Consider the following 16,137-nt stretch of genomic DNA (forward strand, 5'->3'; position numbering starts at 1 on the left):
TTTATCAACAGAAAGGCTTTGGAAAGACCTGAGATTATCTTTACGTTTTAATAAGAAAACAAAAAGCCTTTTCACAAAGGAAGTACATACTTTTTATTTAGCAAATAATATTTTAGGTAAATAGTAAGCAATTTATAGAAAATAATATAGGAAGATATAGTTTTAATATTTATTAGAATGATATTCTTATCAAAAAGACTTACGAAAATACTCAAGGATATAATGTATTCTACCTATGTTACTAAGGGAAAATATATCTTTTTTTTCTCACTAAAAGTAAAAACATTGACTTTTATCTAGTTTGGCTTGATTTGATCCTGAAATACATATTTTAAAAGAAGAAATTGTGTTTTTTATTATTTGTCCTTAAGACACAAAAATAGTTGGCTATGAAGCATAATTGTTCCAGTTATCCTCAAGCATCTTTTTAAATGAATACCTCCCTTCATTTTGCTTCTCTCAAGGATATCTAAACATGATTCAGCGTCAGAGTGTATTTTAACCAAAATAAATACTTACTTCTCTAAACATATTGATTCCAAAGAAATAATAACTATAACCTAAAACCTTGCACTAGAAATTTGATATTCATTTCTTTTCCAGACACCACCAGAATTTATTTTTAAAACTGTAGATGACATTTAGAAATGTACATAAATTCAAATAACATGTCAAGTTTTTTTTTTTTTAATTTTCCACAGCAACACCATCCTAAGAAACCAGTCAATTCTTTCAATTAATTTCCTTCAAAGATTATTTTGCCCTCACCACTTGGTTGTTCTAATTTTATTAAATCATCTTATTTAGTTTTATAGAGACAATAAGAATCTTTACTTCAAAAGATAATCTGAGACAACTGCTCATTCTATGGGATACAAGGGAAAAATAATAGAGATAATTTTCAACAACAACACATCCTCAAAAACTCTGGGAAAAATCATTTGTAAGCTGTGTTAAAATATGGCACTAAATATCAAATAATAACGTTTAAAACAAGTCATTAATTTCCACATTATGTTTGAAAGCTGTATGAAAGTGTTGCAGTCATATTATGGACTCCCAGTGGAAAAATAAATAATTTTTCTTTCAAGCAAAATCATCACTTCCCAAAAGATAAAATCAAAAAATATTTTCCCAAGCCTAAACACATGAAAGGAAAAAAAGCCTCCTGCAATTAATGGACATCTTTTCACCAGGCCTGTTGTAGTCAAATTATATCTGTAAAACTTACTTTTAAATAATGACTTTAAAAAAGGAGTTTTAGAAGAGGTGATACAATGATATTCATGGTAAATACAGCCAAAGGATTTGGTTAGTATCTTAGCCAAACACTAACTTCATCTAAGTTAGTGTTTTCTCAACCCTGTTGTCACTATAATTACCTAGGGAGCTTTTAAAAAATTATAGACCAATCAAATAATAATCTCTGAGGGTGATTTTGGATTTTGTTATTTCGTTAATGACCCTCATGTGCATTAAGAATTGAGAACATTTAATCTAAGGGAATAATAGTAACTGTCATTATAACCACTTTCGTTTGTTGAATGCTCCCCTCTGTGCCAGATACTGTGTGAGGTTTAATATACATCATGCAACTTCATATCTACAGTAAAAATGGTACTGCTTTACATGTTAGAAAACTTACCCAAATCCCCTACTATTCAGTGGCAGTGCCAAGACTCAGACCCCAAGTTGTCTTTCTCCAAAACACCATTTTCTTCACAATGTCCCTCAAGCACCTTTTCCTCTCTTCCAATTGTAACTGAAGGCAAATAAAGGGTTAAACAGACATGGGTTTGATCAGCAACTAGCTAGAGCAATGGCAAACTAATACAGAATATATTCTATTTTCATTCAAAATAAAAGCATGTAAAATTTTACCCACAGAATTAGTCTAGTTATGGTAGAAGAAACTCCAATAGCATTGTTTTAGGATTGGTGCAAAACAGAAACTACAATTCACAGATTGCGTTTATTGGTAAGATATTTGCAAAACAGAGAGGGATAAACCACAAAAATTCAGGAGTCTGCCACCTCAGTGATGTTTCTGGAGTCCAGTGGTTTGTAGCCTATGAACATATCTCCCGAAAGGTGAAAGACACTGTTGCCGATTTCACCACTCCCACTAACAGAGGCTTAGTGCTTGATGGCCTTTATGGATTTTGGAGACAACATATACCTTATATAGCCCAGGAGGCTTCTGGATTTGATCAGAGAAATCTGCAGCAAGCGAAGACTTCAACACACACAGATCCTCCAACTGGGGTTCATGATCTATCATGTACGCAGGGCAGTGTAGATCCTCTTGTGTGCACCAATAGGAGAATCTCAGACCTCTAGAATTTTTTGTTTTTTTCTTAGATGGAGCCTTGCTCTGTCTCCCAGGCTGGAGTGCAGTGGCGCAATCTCGGCTCACTGCAACCTCAGCTCCCTGGGTTCAAGTGATTCTCCTGCCTTAGCCACCCGAGTAGCTGGGACTACAGGTGCCCACCAACATGTCCTGCTAAATTTTGTATTTTTAGTAGAGACGGGGTTTCGCTATGTTGGCCAGGCTGTTTTGAAATTCCTGACCTTGTGATCCGCCTGCCTCTGCCTCCCAAAGTGAGCCACCACGCCCAACATCTAGAATTTTGAGGTAAACTCATGCCTTCTTCTGCAGATAACTATTCCTCTCCCAAAAATCAATACTGGCCTGATACTGGGTCCTGGTAGAGACTAAATGTCTAGTTGTGGGACATCAAGTGACCATACGACCTGAGCTTCCCATTTTGTATTGGGTATCTTTTGGCCTATTAGAACATGAGGTTGGGCATGCATAGCAACACCCTGTCATCAAATGGAAATGTTACGTAGGCTGAAGTACTTTGCCACTGACTCCAGCTTTTTTTGTTGTTATTAATATTTTATTGGTGACAAAGTAACTTAAAATGACCAAAAATCAAAAGTTACATTGCCTTGATAACAGTGCACCTGGGTTTGTTAAGATTCGTGGCTGCTGCTACAAAGCTGGAGAACACAGCACAGGGCGAAGCAGAGGTAAAGCAGCCCAGCCCAACAGCTGGGGTGGGGCGGGCAGCGCCCCTCAGGCCACTGCAGGGTCACCGAGGAAACCTACCTGGGTCTATGCCTGTACTCAGCTTACAGGAAGAAGGGGAAGCCGAAAGCCCTAAAGCAATGGGAATAAATACGAGTCCCTGCCAGAAGGAAGGCGGCCTGTACGTCCCCGTCTGTCCCATGGAGAATAGAGAATCTGGAGGCGTTCAGCTCAGGGCGAGTGACAGCCCCAGCCCCAGGCTGGGGGAGGCTGGAGGCCTGGCCGCCAGGCGGAATGACACCCCAAGCTAGGTGTTTGAGGGGCTGGGGCAGCTCTCCCAACTAAAATGACCCTCGGCCAATGACCCCACACTCCCAGCCCCTTTCATACAGAACGCACTGATTTCTGTGACTTGTTTCCTTCCCTCAGCAGGCGCCATCACCCCATTAGCAAAGCTGCTTGGCAGGCAGAGCTCCCACTTTGGGAATGCGGTGTGCACCGCCGTGTGTCTAACCAGCACAGGACTGTCGGTACCTCCTGGGGACAGGGACAGGCCCTCTCGTCCTTCCACCAAATCCACCAAAGGACCCCGGGAAAAAGCCGTCCATCCGGGAGCAGCCACCTTCTCGCCCCCTGGCCACAGGGCCAGTCCTGGCCAAGGCCCCTCTCAGTGAGGCCAAAAGCACCTTCCTCACAGATGCAGAGCCCTGAGCCAAGTCCGGGTAGGAAGCAGCTTGGCTTCTGAGTCCAGCGAACGAGGGCTTCCAGGCTCGCTGGGCAGCTACCCCCGCGGCCTGATCACCTGCTTCTTGAAGCCGCTGGAAGCTAAAACCTACAACAAAAATCCTCCTTCGGGCCTAGGCACAGGTGTTGCTCCTCTTCTTCAGTGGCGCTGGCTTGTTTAAACTGTGCTTCTGGAAGCTTCTCGCATCTCCAAGGTGCACTGCTAAGATTTTAGAAATAAACCTAGGAAAGTATTTTTCAGTACTCCTTTAAAAAAATCTTGAAAATAAAAAACAAAAACAAAAAAACCCAGAAAAACCCCAAACACCATTGTTTTCTTTAAATGAAGGCCCTCTGAGAACACAGGCAGCCGGACTTCCGCGGGTCTGGTTGGCCTTGAGGGCAGATGCGCCCTCCTGGGGCTCTGGCCGGGGCGCCGTGGCCTTTGGAAGGAGCCTGCTCCGGCACAAAAATGCAAAGTTTTCTCCTGAAAAGACGTAGTCCCGTTTCAATCAAAGAGAAAAAGAAATAAAAGAACAGAAAAAAGGACTACTCTGAGATGAGGATCTTTCTCCCTCCGCCCTAGCCGCAGCCGGAGTGGGACGGTCCGGTCTCGGCTCCCTCTGCTCCTCGCCGCCGCCGGCCAGCAGGGGACGCTCGGCGTCGGCTCCTCTGCGTAGTGCGCTCTCCCTTCCTGTCGCTCACACAGTGGTGCTTCCGTTTTAGCTGTGGAAAACAGGTATCCGTTTATTTTTATTTTGTATTACCCAGAATAAGATGCTGATGGACTAAGCCACATTGCTTAGCTCTTCCGCCGCCGCCTTCTAATACTGTGACAGCCACTCACCCCGCCGCACTCGTAAGCCAGCTCTCCCTGGTACGTGGAGTCCTGTGAGAACGCCTCGTGGATCTGTGATGTAAACTCGTCACCAAGGTAACTGTCCTGGGACAGCTGCGGCTGGGTGAGGCCGGGCTGGCTCATCTGGCAGGGCTGGCTCCTGGAGATGTAGCCCTGCGTCAGGGCGCCCCGCAAGAAGGGCTGTGACGCCACATCCTGGCAGGCTTGGCTGTTGGGGAGGTTGGTCTGGCTGGGCCCAGGAAGCCGAAAGCGGCTCTTCTGGCGTCCCCCACGACCAATCTTGCCTTTTGGGGTGCCTCGGCCTGCAGCTGGCCGGTTGGCTTGTTCGAAATAGCTGGGCAGCGGCGTGGGTGTCGTGACCAGGTTGAAGGGGATGGAAATGTTCATGGCAGCCAGGTGGCTGCGGCCGGCGCTAATCATGCCGATCTGGTCGTGGGTCTGGAACTACGTGCTGGAGGGCCGGCCCTGGCCGCTCAGATCATAGACGGAGCTGGGGATGACGGCCTGGGTATCATGCATGGCCGTAGTCATGAAGCGGGCCCTCGGGCTGATGGTGTTGACCAGCTTGCGTGGCTTGCTGAACTGCATGAGGCTCTTGCGCAGGTTGTTGAGCGGCCCTTCCATCAGCACCTTCTGCTCCTTATGTAGTTCGCCAGGTCGTTCCAGAGGGACTGCTTCGACAGTATCTGGCTGTATCTCCCTCAGTACACACCTGTGACCTTATAGGGTGCTCCTTATGACCAGTTGACTGAAAAGGGAAAGACTCTGATGGTTCTGCATAATTTTGCTGTCACCAACCACAAGTAAATGGCTGTGGCATGACAGTCTCTCTCAGGGATAGCCCTGAGTGAAAGGGTAAATGGAAATCATCCTAGACAGGACATTGAATGGAAGATTTTATTCCTATTATCTGGACAAAGAGATGACCAGAAGAATGGGTCTACATTATTTCTGGGCAATTGCTGATAATTGCAAAAGGTTTTGGTCAGCAGCACTGGAAGGTTGGTGGCAAGGGAATTTGTTGGAGTATATAAATGAATGGACTTATAAAATTTGGCATCTAGTGTAAAAATAATTGTGTCTTATGTGAATGGTCACCAAATGGCATCTACTGTAGATGGCACCTGTTGCAGAAGAGCGTCAATAATTAGATGAACGAAATGATTTGGTCTCCAAATGTTAAATGCCTCTTTCTCCAGCCACCCCAGTGCTTGCTCAAGGAACTCATCAGCAAAGTGGCTATGGTGAATAGAGGCTAAATATGGGCTTAATAACTTAAATTTCTTTTTACAAATATTGACCTGGCTACTGTTTCGGGTTAGTTTCTACCTATCAACTACAAACAAAACCACCATGTTCTTGATATGGTCACATCTATTTCTGTAATAAAGGAGTCTATTGGTAGATATTGGTTTTATAATTTTTTCACACTGTGACTGGCCTAATAATTTTCTTTATGTTGTCTTTTGATAGGTAGATATTTTTATTTTGATAAAATTTAAAGTACCATTTTTTTTTCCTTTATAGCTATTGCTTTTTTCAAGAAGCATTTAGCTACCTTCTGGTCACAGAAATATTTATTTCTATATTATCTTCTAGAATTTTGGATTTTACACTTAGGTCTGTGATTCACCTAAAAGTAATTTTTGTGTATGGTATAGGTTAGGTGTCAGAATTCATAGTTTTTATATGAATTTCTAGTGGTAGCATCACTTGCTAAAAAAAAATTTATTTTCTCATTGGATTGCTGCAGAGCCTTTATTGAAAACAAAACCAAAGAAAAACCCTGAATAAATATCAGTCTATTCTGTTCTACTGATCTGTTTGATGAACCTTATGCTAGCTTACACTGACTCATTACTATAGTTTTATATAGCAAATCTTGAAATCAGATAATATAAGCCCTCCAACTTTAGTCTTTCTTAAGATTGTGTTGGACATTTTGAATTATTCACATTTACATACATTTTAAAATTAAGATTGTCAATTTTGACAAAAAAGCCTGCTGAAATTAAAATTGCGACTGATGTTATCTGTTTTTGATGTCTTGCTGGTGAATGAGGAGTGCCCTATTTTTCCCAATAGGAGTAACTATTTAATTACTAAATTTTACAAGACTTTGTTAAATTAAACTTCAATGCTAATTCAGTACCTTCCTTATATTGTCAACCTTTATGTTTGCTGAGGATGTCACTGATGGTATTGTCTTCTCTGTGTGGCCCAGGCTGAAAAGGTCAGTGTAATCCTAAAGTGATTCTTTATCTTCAGCTTCTTGCCAAAAATACAATAGTTTCCATGAAAACAAACACCAGTGAAAACATAACACAGAGGAAACTATAATAAATTGTACTAGAAACACGTATTTATAAATACAGAAAAGAAAAACCTTGTTTCTGGCCAGTCTGGTGGTCACCATGTGCTCACGATCATTGGCACTTGTCCATAAGTGAGTTAGGTTTTATTAAGCAACTTCAGTTAGGGTATTTCAGAGTACAACCTTGCCAGTAAAAGGCTTCAGGACTCCCTGTTGTCAATTTGACATTGTTTAATCACAATCTATTCTCCTGTATTTACAGGGACTGTAAAGATGAACTTCTTTAACAATTCAGTCAGAAGCCCTTTGAAACCCCTTATCAGGCACTCAGACCTTGACTTACGCAGTAAGGTGCTTCAGTAGCTGCTCACAGTGTTTTGCTTGTATGTATCTTAAACTTGATATGCTTCCTAATGAATCATAGTGCTTTAAAATATAGTTTAAAAACTCCATCCAGGCACATAATCTGTCTCATAGTACAATTCATAATGTATTACCAAAGCTATAGAAAGGCATTGAATTCTGAGACTTGCTTAAAGAGCCCTTACAGAAGGGAAGTCTGTTTGAGTGGATATTTTGTGGTTTTTTTTTTTTTTTTGGCTGAACATAATCCACAGAGGACTTTGAAAATAAAACATAATGGAGCATGATCTAAGAGACCAAAGATAAATGAACTGAATGTAGAATTTTTATGGCTAAAAATACTGTCTGTGGCAGCTGCTGGCATATTCCATAGTCACTGTGTGGTGAAACTGGCTGTATGCTCATAGTTCACCAAACCCATGTTTAACATGTGGCTACTCAGTTTTAGACTGTATTAAGCCCTGGGGATAAGCATAGTAATAAAAAGCTGTCCATGTCTTAGATAATTTCACAGCCTGGTGAGAAAGGAATATTTAACAAAATTATACTAATAAAATGTGACAGAGTTATGTATGAAGTATTCTGAGATCCTTTCTGGAGAACAATGAGTACTGCTTGGCAGAGAAGCTGTATGTATTTGCGGAAAGAGGACAAAGAGATTGATCAAAGAGGTGGTATTTGAAATAGATTTTAAAGAATCGAGGAGTGGCTAGTAAGTCTGAAATAAAAGACAACATGGGCAACTTAAGTCTAGAATAAACTTTAGGATATGTAAGCTCTCAGTTCTATCACTGACTGGGTTAATATTTCATCAAAATACTTTTTAAAAATCTATATTCTGAATTTGTATCTTTTAGGATTATGTTAAGTTGTGGTAATTAATATTGCCACTTACTGTTCCTTTTATTACAGTTTTGATCAGGAAACCAGACACTCTGTCATTGGTAAAGGAGGCAAATAAACATTTTAGCTTACTGGCAATCTGAATTATTATAAAATTTTTACTTTTATCTGCCAAATGGTAGCTGATTCTGTGAAAGAGTTGCTGCCCAGGAACTATCTGCACAACTCAGTAAGAAATCAGTTATTCTGATCCTCCACTCTCAGAGACTGTGCTTCCCTAGCCAATGTAAACTCTGCATGTTGCTAGAGGTACCTTTGCATGTTTTGAATTAACACAATTGTCCTTCATGAAAGCTAAAAGAGCTATTTTACTTGATGCTTATAATCACAGCACTGTGGGAGGCAGAGACAGCCAGGTTGCTTGAGCCAAGGAGCTTGAGACCAGCCTAGGCAACATCATGAAACTCCATCTCTATAAAAAACACATAACTTAGCCAGGTGTGGTGTTGCATGCCTGTAGTCCCAGCTACTTGGGAGGCTAAGTGGGGAGGATTGCTTAAGCACAGGAGGTTGAAACTGCAGTGAACTGTGATCATACCACTGCACTCTAGCCTGAATGACAAAGCAAGACCCTGTCTTAAAAAAAAAAAAAAAAAAAGAAAAAGAAAAAAGGAAGAATATCTTATGAAGAACTAAATACACAATAAAACTTTAAAAAATGTATACATTGCTATATAATTACCTGAAGAATAACTATTAATAGAGCCTGCTCTAGGAGCCTCTGTCCTGGATTCTCTGGTGAAACCCTTAGGCATATGTGTCCAAGGAAAATCTCTAAAGAGATTGGTCTAGTACTGTTTGGTTTTCCTTCTTATTCAGTTATTTAATTCTCTTCTTTGTCTTTTGAGTTTGGGTCTTTCCTTGTCTAAAGTGGAGTAGCCACTCTCCTTGTATCAAGGCTTTAAATACAATTATCTAGTATTCTCAATGTTCCTATCAGAAATTGTTTAGTATTCAGACTAAAACAGAGAGTTGGCATTATTTGTTCCTCAGCAACATTTATTGCAGCAACAAAGACAAAATCAAGATTCTGTTTTGTAAAACCTTGCAGTATCTTTCATTAACCAAGAATTTCTTTTGATGATATCTACCCTATCTCTTTTTTCTTTGGTTTGAAAAGGTCATGGCTAGGATTTTCTCAAATGCTTTGGATTTTCTATTACTTTATTCTTTTCAATAAAGACGATTTCCCACACCATTGTCAGGAAGAAGTAAAATATATTAAATGGATGCTTAATGGAACACAATGAGGAACGCCTCCTGAGGACAAGCTAAATGGATTACATCTTTGTCTTTTCTTACTAGCACCCTTTCTTAAGCCTTTAGAAATCTATTAGCACATTTTGGAGCTGTCTTCATTGTTGATATGGTTTGGCTGAGTCCCCACCTAACTCTTATCTTGAATTGTAGCTTCTCTAATTCCCATGTGTTGTGAGAGGGATCAGGTGGATGATAATTGAATCATGGGAGTGGATTACCTCATACCTTTCTTGTAGTAGTGATCTCAGGAAATTGTTTCGTTTTATAAGAGGCTTCCTTTTTCACTTGTCTCTCATTCTCTCTTGACTGCTGCCATGTAAGTTGTGCTTCTGCCATGATTGTGAGGCTTCTCCAGCCACATGAAACTGAGTCCACTAAACCTCTTTTTGTTTATAACTTACCCAGTCTCAAGTATGTCATTATCAGCAGCATGAAAATGGACTAATACAGTTGTAGAAACAGATAAGCTAGATTACAAATTTATCTTTGCTGAAGACATACTCCAGTGTGAAGATATTTTAAGACTTATGAACAAAATGAGGGTGTTTTTCTAGCTTACTTCTGTAAGTATTTATGTGTGAAGATATGTTAAGATTTACAAACAAAATGAGGGTGTTTCTCTAGCTTACTTCTGTATGTTAGTATTCAACATTATTTGTTGAATGAATAAATGAATGAATGGTTTGGAAGTTTAGACTTGAAAAGACACTACAATGCTTTTTTAAAAAAGGAAACTTTTAAGCCTCTAGTTTCTAATCATTTTTCTAATAGAGAGTTATCTTAATTCACAAACGGTTCTGCCAGGTTGCTTCCAATTTAGAAATAAAGAATTTTCTCTTTTTGATGCCTACAGTCCCTTACCTTAGTGTTTGGAGGTTCTCTAACCAAAATCAGAAGAGTATAGCTTCCAGTGGAGATTTATAATTATTGAATGTTGGTATTCACATGTGTATTTTAGTAAATTCAGCGTCTTCAGTCAGCTGTTGACTTAACTACTGAATTTGTCACTGAAGTAAACAATAGGTGCAGCTTAATAAAAATTAACAAGAACACTGAATTAAATGGTGTGGAGTGTTGTGAGGGGGTGTAAACAGTGGGGAAGAGTAAGGATAGAGCCCTCCCAGTGAGGCACAGAAAAATGTCTTTTTTCTCATCTCAAGAATTAAAATGATTTCAAAATTGTGAAATGTTGCATTTTTAAAAATTTTACAGATGAAAAAGGTGGAAGATAAAATAATTTAAGAAGTCCTATTTTGTCTAGCATAGGGAAAAAGAGAACATAGCTTTGTGAGTTTTTAATGACCAGTCTATTAGGGTAGAAGTCAAACTATTCCTATGTTAAAGCTTTAGTTTGACTAATCAAAATGAAATGATCAGGAAACAGATTTTTTTTTTTACCTGATTCTTATACTGTTATTTTACTTTACTCTTTAGTTTTGAGGAAGGGGACATAAAAAATCTTGAATTTCACGCCTGTTGCTTGGTGACAATATTCAGAGAAATGTGGCATTTAACCATCATTTTGGTAAACTTGGTTATTTTTGTATGGCCATCTGTCCCTAAACTACATTATTAAGGATATTCTTAACTCTGTTCTTTTAAATTTAAAAATAGAGGAAAAAAAAAAAAAAAAGAAAGAAAGAAAAGCCAAAACACAGAAATGTTTCTATGCTCTACCTGGGCAGGTAGAAGAGAGAGGATGAGGAGGAAAAACACAAAAGGATATGCCTTAAATATTATTGAATTTTAAGATAGGAATTAAGAATTTAACTTTCACAAAGTTGTTGCTACTTAAAGAACATAATACCCTTAAAATTTTTCTGTCAAATTTTCTAAACTATGTATAGAGTTCATGTGATTTGCTCTCTCTGTATTTCCTTGTTATATAGGTAATGCTAATTTCCTAATAGGAATTATCTAGTAGCATCTTGCCGTAAAAGCAATGTATGTCCATTAGAGTATTGAGACATGACAGATGAAAAACAAAAAAGAAAATAAAAATAGCTGACAAATCTACTATCTGGAGACATTTCTTTTTTTATTTAGAATAGATTCTTATTGTTAAAAACGATAACAGTTGAAAAGTCGGTGTAACAACATTTGAAAATGTTAACAACATATGAAGTGAAAAATAATCAGTTTTAAAAAAACAACAACAAACAGTTCTGAAAAACAGTTCTGGCCAGGCGCAGTGGCTCAAGCCTGCAACCCCAGTGCTTTGGGAAGCCAAGGGAGGGCAGATGACTTGAGGTCAGGAAATCAAGACCAACCTGGTCAACATGGTGAAACCCTGTCTCTAGTAAAAATACAAAAATTAGCCTGATGTGGTGGCACATGCCTGTAATCACAGCTACTCGAGAGGCTGAGGCAGGGTCATCGCTTGAACCCGGGAGGCCGAGCTTGCAATGAGCCGAGATCAAGATTGCACCACTGCACTCCAGCATGGGTGAAAGAGCAAGACTCAGTCTCAGAAAACAAAACAAAACAAAACAAAACAAGCAAACAAACAAAACTAGTTCTGGATCGAGTATACATACCTCTTTCTATTCCTCCGACTTAATACAGCAATCTTCTGTTCTCTCTGGCCAAAGGACCACGGAAAGGGTAATCTAGCAAAATAGAAAGCTTTTAGACAATAACCATCCTGTTCTAAACAAATGTCACAGAAAAAAGCACTGCTCTGTCTTTATCCCAGTGAGTAAAGGTCTCCACCCCAAGGTGAACACAAGTCATATCTTACATGTGTGTGGGTTCAATATGCATGCATCAGGACTACCTTCATGAATATTCAGCTTCTCCTGTACTAAAATCTATTGAAATGTATATATAGCATACCCATTCAGCATAAAGCACCTACCCTATACCCTTCTCGTGCTAAGTGTCTGTCTTTGGTATTTGCCAGAAGCTGTGCTTCCCAGTGTGCAGGATGGTGACCTTGTAGGCTATAACACTTTATAAGAAATAAAGTGCTTCTTTTCTAAATTTATATTGTGTGATTTTGTTGTTTTTGTTAACAATAATAGTAGCATTGAAGAAATTTCAAGAAGTCATGTAAGCCCACAGGAATACTTGGATATACAAATCACATGGTCATTTATTTTGACATTAATATTTCCAAAGATTTACATTCTGTAGCCAACCTCTGTGAGTTAGTTGAGTGCCAATTCTCTTTCGATATAGAAAAATCTTTGTAAGGTTTAGCAAATTTCTCATGTGAGATGAATTAATTTTCTTGTACTTGCTAGTTGATATATACCTCATTTAATGAAATGTTTATGTTATTCCCAAGTTACTTACAAATTCAATCAAAATTAAGATAATTCTCATTGACAAAAAAATAGACAATGAGAAATAAGTTACCAATAAGCTTACCCAACTCAGCAAAATAATATTAAAAGGTGTGGTATAATTTTATAAATCATAAACAAGTGTTTTGTCATAAAAATTATCCTTTTCAATGCCCTCTATCACCACTCCTCTTCAACGCAGTATTAGAAGTCCTGGCCAGAGCAATTAGGCAAGAGAAAGAAAATAAAGGGCATCCAAATAAGAAGAGAAGAAGTCAAATTATCACTGTTTGCAGATGACATGATTCCATATTTAGAAAACCCCATAGTCTTGGCCCAAAAGTTCCTTCAGATGATAAACAACTTCAGCAAATGTTCAGGATACAAAATTAACATACAAAAGTCACTAGCATTTCTATACACCACCAACAGCAAGGCAGAAGCCAAATCGGGAATGCAATCCCATTCACAATTGCCACAAAGAAAGTAAAATACCTAGGAATACAGATAGCCAGATATGTGAAAGATATCTACAATGAACATTACAAAATACTGCTCGAAAAAGTCAGAGATGACACTAACAAATGAAAAAACATTTCATGTTCATGAGTAGGAAGAATCAATATTGTTAAAATTGCCATATTTCTCAAAGCAATTTACAGATTCAATACTATTCCTATCAAACTGCCAACTATGTTTTTTATAGAACTTGGAAAAAAAAAAAACTCTAAAATTGATATGGAACCTAAAAGAGCCTAAATAGCCAGGGCAATAATAAGCAAAAAGTTCCAAGCAAGAGGCATTATACTACCTGGCTTCAAACTATACTACAGTGCTACAGTAACCAAAGCAGTAGGTACTGGTACAAAAACAGGCACATAGACCAATGGAACATAATACACAGAGCCCAGAAATAAGCCTGCACACCTAAAACCGTCTGATATTCAACAAAGCTGACAACAAACAAGCAATGGAGAAAAGACTCCCTATTCAATACATGGTGTTGGGATAACTGGATTGCTACATGCAGAAGATTGAAGATTGAAACTGGACCCCTTCTTTACACCATATACAAAAATTAACTCAAGATGGATCAAAGATTTAAATGTAAAACCTAAAACTATAAAAACTCTAGAAGACAACTTAGGAAATACTATTCTGGACTGTGGGGTTTTCTAGCTAAATAATCATACAGAATCATGTCAACTGCAAACAGTCATAGTTTGACTTCCTTCCTTCCTATTTGGATGCCCTTTATTTCTTTGTCTTGCCTAGTTGCTCTGGCCAGCACTTCTAATACTAATGCTATTTCTATATTTCCTAGGAACTGGAAAAGATTTCATGACAAAGATGCCAAAAGACATTATAACAAAAGCAAAAATTGACAAATGGGACCTAATTAAAGTTAATAGCTTCTGCACAGTAAAAGAGACTATCAACACAGTAAACAGGCAACCTACAGAATGGGAGAAAATACTTGCAGACTTTGCCTGTACCAAAAGGTATAATACTGAACATCTATCAGGAACTTAAACAAATGTACAAGCAAAAAACCAAACAATCCCATTAAAAAGTTGGCAAAGGACATGAACAGATACTTTTCAAAAGAAGACATACATTCCCCCAATAAGCAGGAAAAAAGCTTGATATCACTGATCATTAGAGAAATGTAAATCAAAACCACAATGAGATACCATCTCACACAAGTCAGAGTGACTATTATTAAAAGTCAAAGATAACAGATGCTGTCCAGGTGGCAGAGAAAAGGGAACACTTATACGCCATTGTTAGGAATGTAAATTAGTTCAGCCATTGTGAAAAGCAGTGGTGAGTCCTTATCCAAAGGAATATAAATTGTTCTATTATAAAAGACACATGCACATGTATGTTTATTGCAGCACTATTTACAATAGCAAAGACATGGAATCAACCTAAATGTCCATCAATGGTAGACTGGATAAAGAAAATATGGCATATACACATCATGAAATACTATACAGCCATAAAAAATGTGATCCTGTTCTTTGCAGGAACATGGATGGAGCTAGAGGTCATTATTCTGAACAAACTAACACAGGAACAGAAAACCAACTACCACATGTTCTCACTTATAAGAGGGAGCTAGATAATGAGAACACATGGATGCAGAGAGGGGAACAACAGACACTGGGGCCTACCTGAGGGCGGAGGGTGGGAGTAGGATGAGGACTAGAAAAGATATCTAATGGGTACTATGCTTAATACCTGTGTGATAAAATAATCTGTACAACAAACCCCCATGATATGAGTTTACATATAGAATAAATCTGCACATGTACTCCTGAATCTAAAATAAAACTTCAAAGAAAATTTTAAAAATCCTTTTCTAATTTTTCATGTTTCCATTTATTTTGTTTTCCTTTGAAAATAATAGCAGTAATAATTTAAAAAATTTCAGATAAAACAGCTTTCTTTAACTGCCTTCCCATGAAGAGTACTTCACATTGGAAGAAGATACCCTGTAAGATATAAATGTTTCTTTGAATATTTTATAAGACATTAGATTATCTTTCCTCATAAATTTTATTTTACATCCCAATTAAGTTTATATTTAAAAACCCAACGCCATACCTCCCAATTTGTGTTTATTAGCTTTCAAATTGTATTTAGTTTATATTTTTTAGATACCATCTCACCCCAGTTAGAATGGCAATCATTAAAAAATCTGGAGACAACAGATGCTGGAGAGGATGTGGAGGAACACTTTTACACTGTTGGTGGAGTGTCAATTAGTTCAACCATTGTGGAAGACAGTGTGGCGATTCCTCAAGGACCTAGAAATAGAAATTCCATTTGACCTAGCAATTCCATTACTGGGTATATATCCAAAGGATTATAAATCGTTTTGTTATAAAGATACATGAACATATATGTTTATTGTGGCACTGTTTACGATAGCAAAGACCTGGAACCAACCCAAATGCCCATCAATGATAGACTGGACAAAGAAAACGTGGCACATATACACCATGGAATACTATGCAGCCATAAAAAATGATGAGTTCGTGTCCTTTGTAGGGACATGGATGACTCTGGAAACCGTCATTCTCACCAAACTGACGCAAGAACAGAAAATCAAACACCACATGTTCTAACTCATAGGCGGGTGTTGAACAATGAGAACACATGGACACAGGGAGGGGAGCATCACACACTGGGGTCTGTTGAGGGAGACTAGGGAAGGGACAGTGCAGGGTAGGGAGTTGGGGAGGGATAACATGGGGAGAAATGCCAGGTACAGGTGACGTGGATGGAAGCAGCAAAGCACATTGCCATGTATGTACCTATGCAACAATCCTGCATATTCTGCATATGTACCCCAGAATCGAAAGTGCAATTATATATATATATATAT

At 38.5% G+C, this 16,137-nt stretch overlaps 1 pseudogene across 1 annotated transcript in view; it reads right to left on the minus strand.

Annotated features, from left to right (window-relative positions):
* Positions 1-4,422: 4,422 nt before the first annotated feature.
* The window catches only part of LOC116554853, a 24,423-nt pseudogene continuing 12,708 nt past the window's right edge, over positions 4,423-16,137 (minus strand). Inside the window, exon 2 of the transcript XR_004270310.1 lies at positions 4,423-5,312. The product of XR_004270310.1 is annotated as a regulator of nonsense transcripts 1 pseudogene (transcript). The remainder of the gene's footprint in view (positions 5,313-16,137) is intronic.

This window comes from Sapajus apella, unplaced genomic scaffold, assembly GCF_009761245.1.
Source record: "Sapajus apella isolate SASKATOON/1434 unplaced genomic scaffold, GSC_monkey_1.0 scaffold2, whole genome shotgun sequence".
Classification (NCBI taxonomy): Eukaryota; Metazoa; Chordata; class Mammalia; order Primates; family Cebidae; genus Sapajus; species Sapajus apella.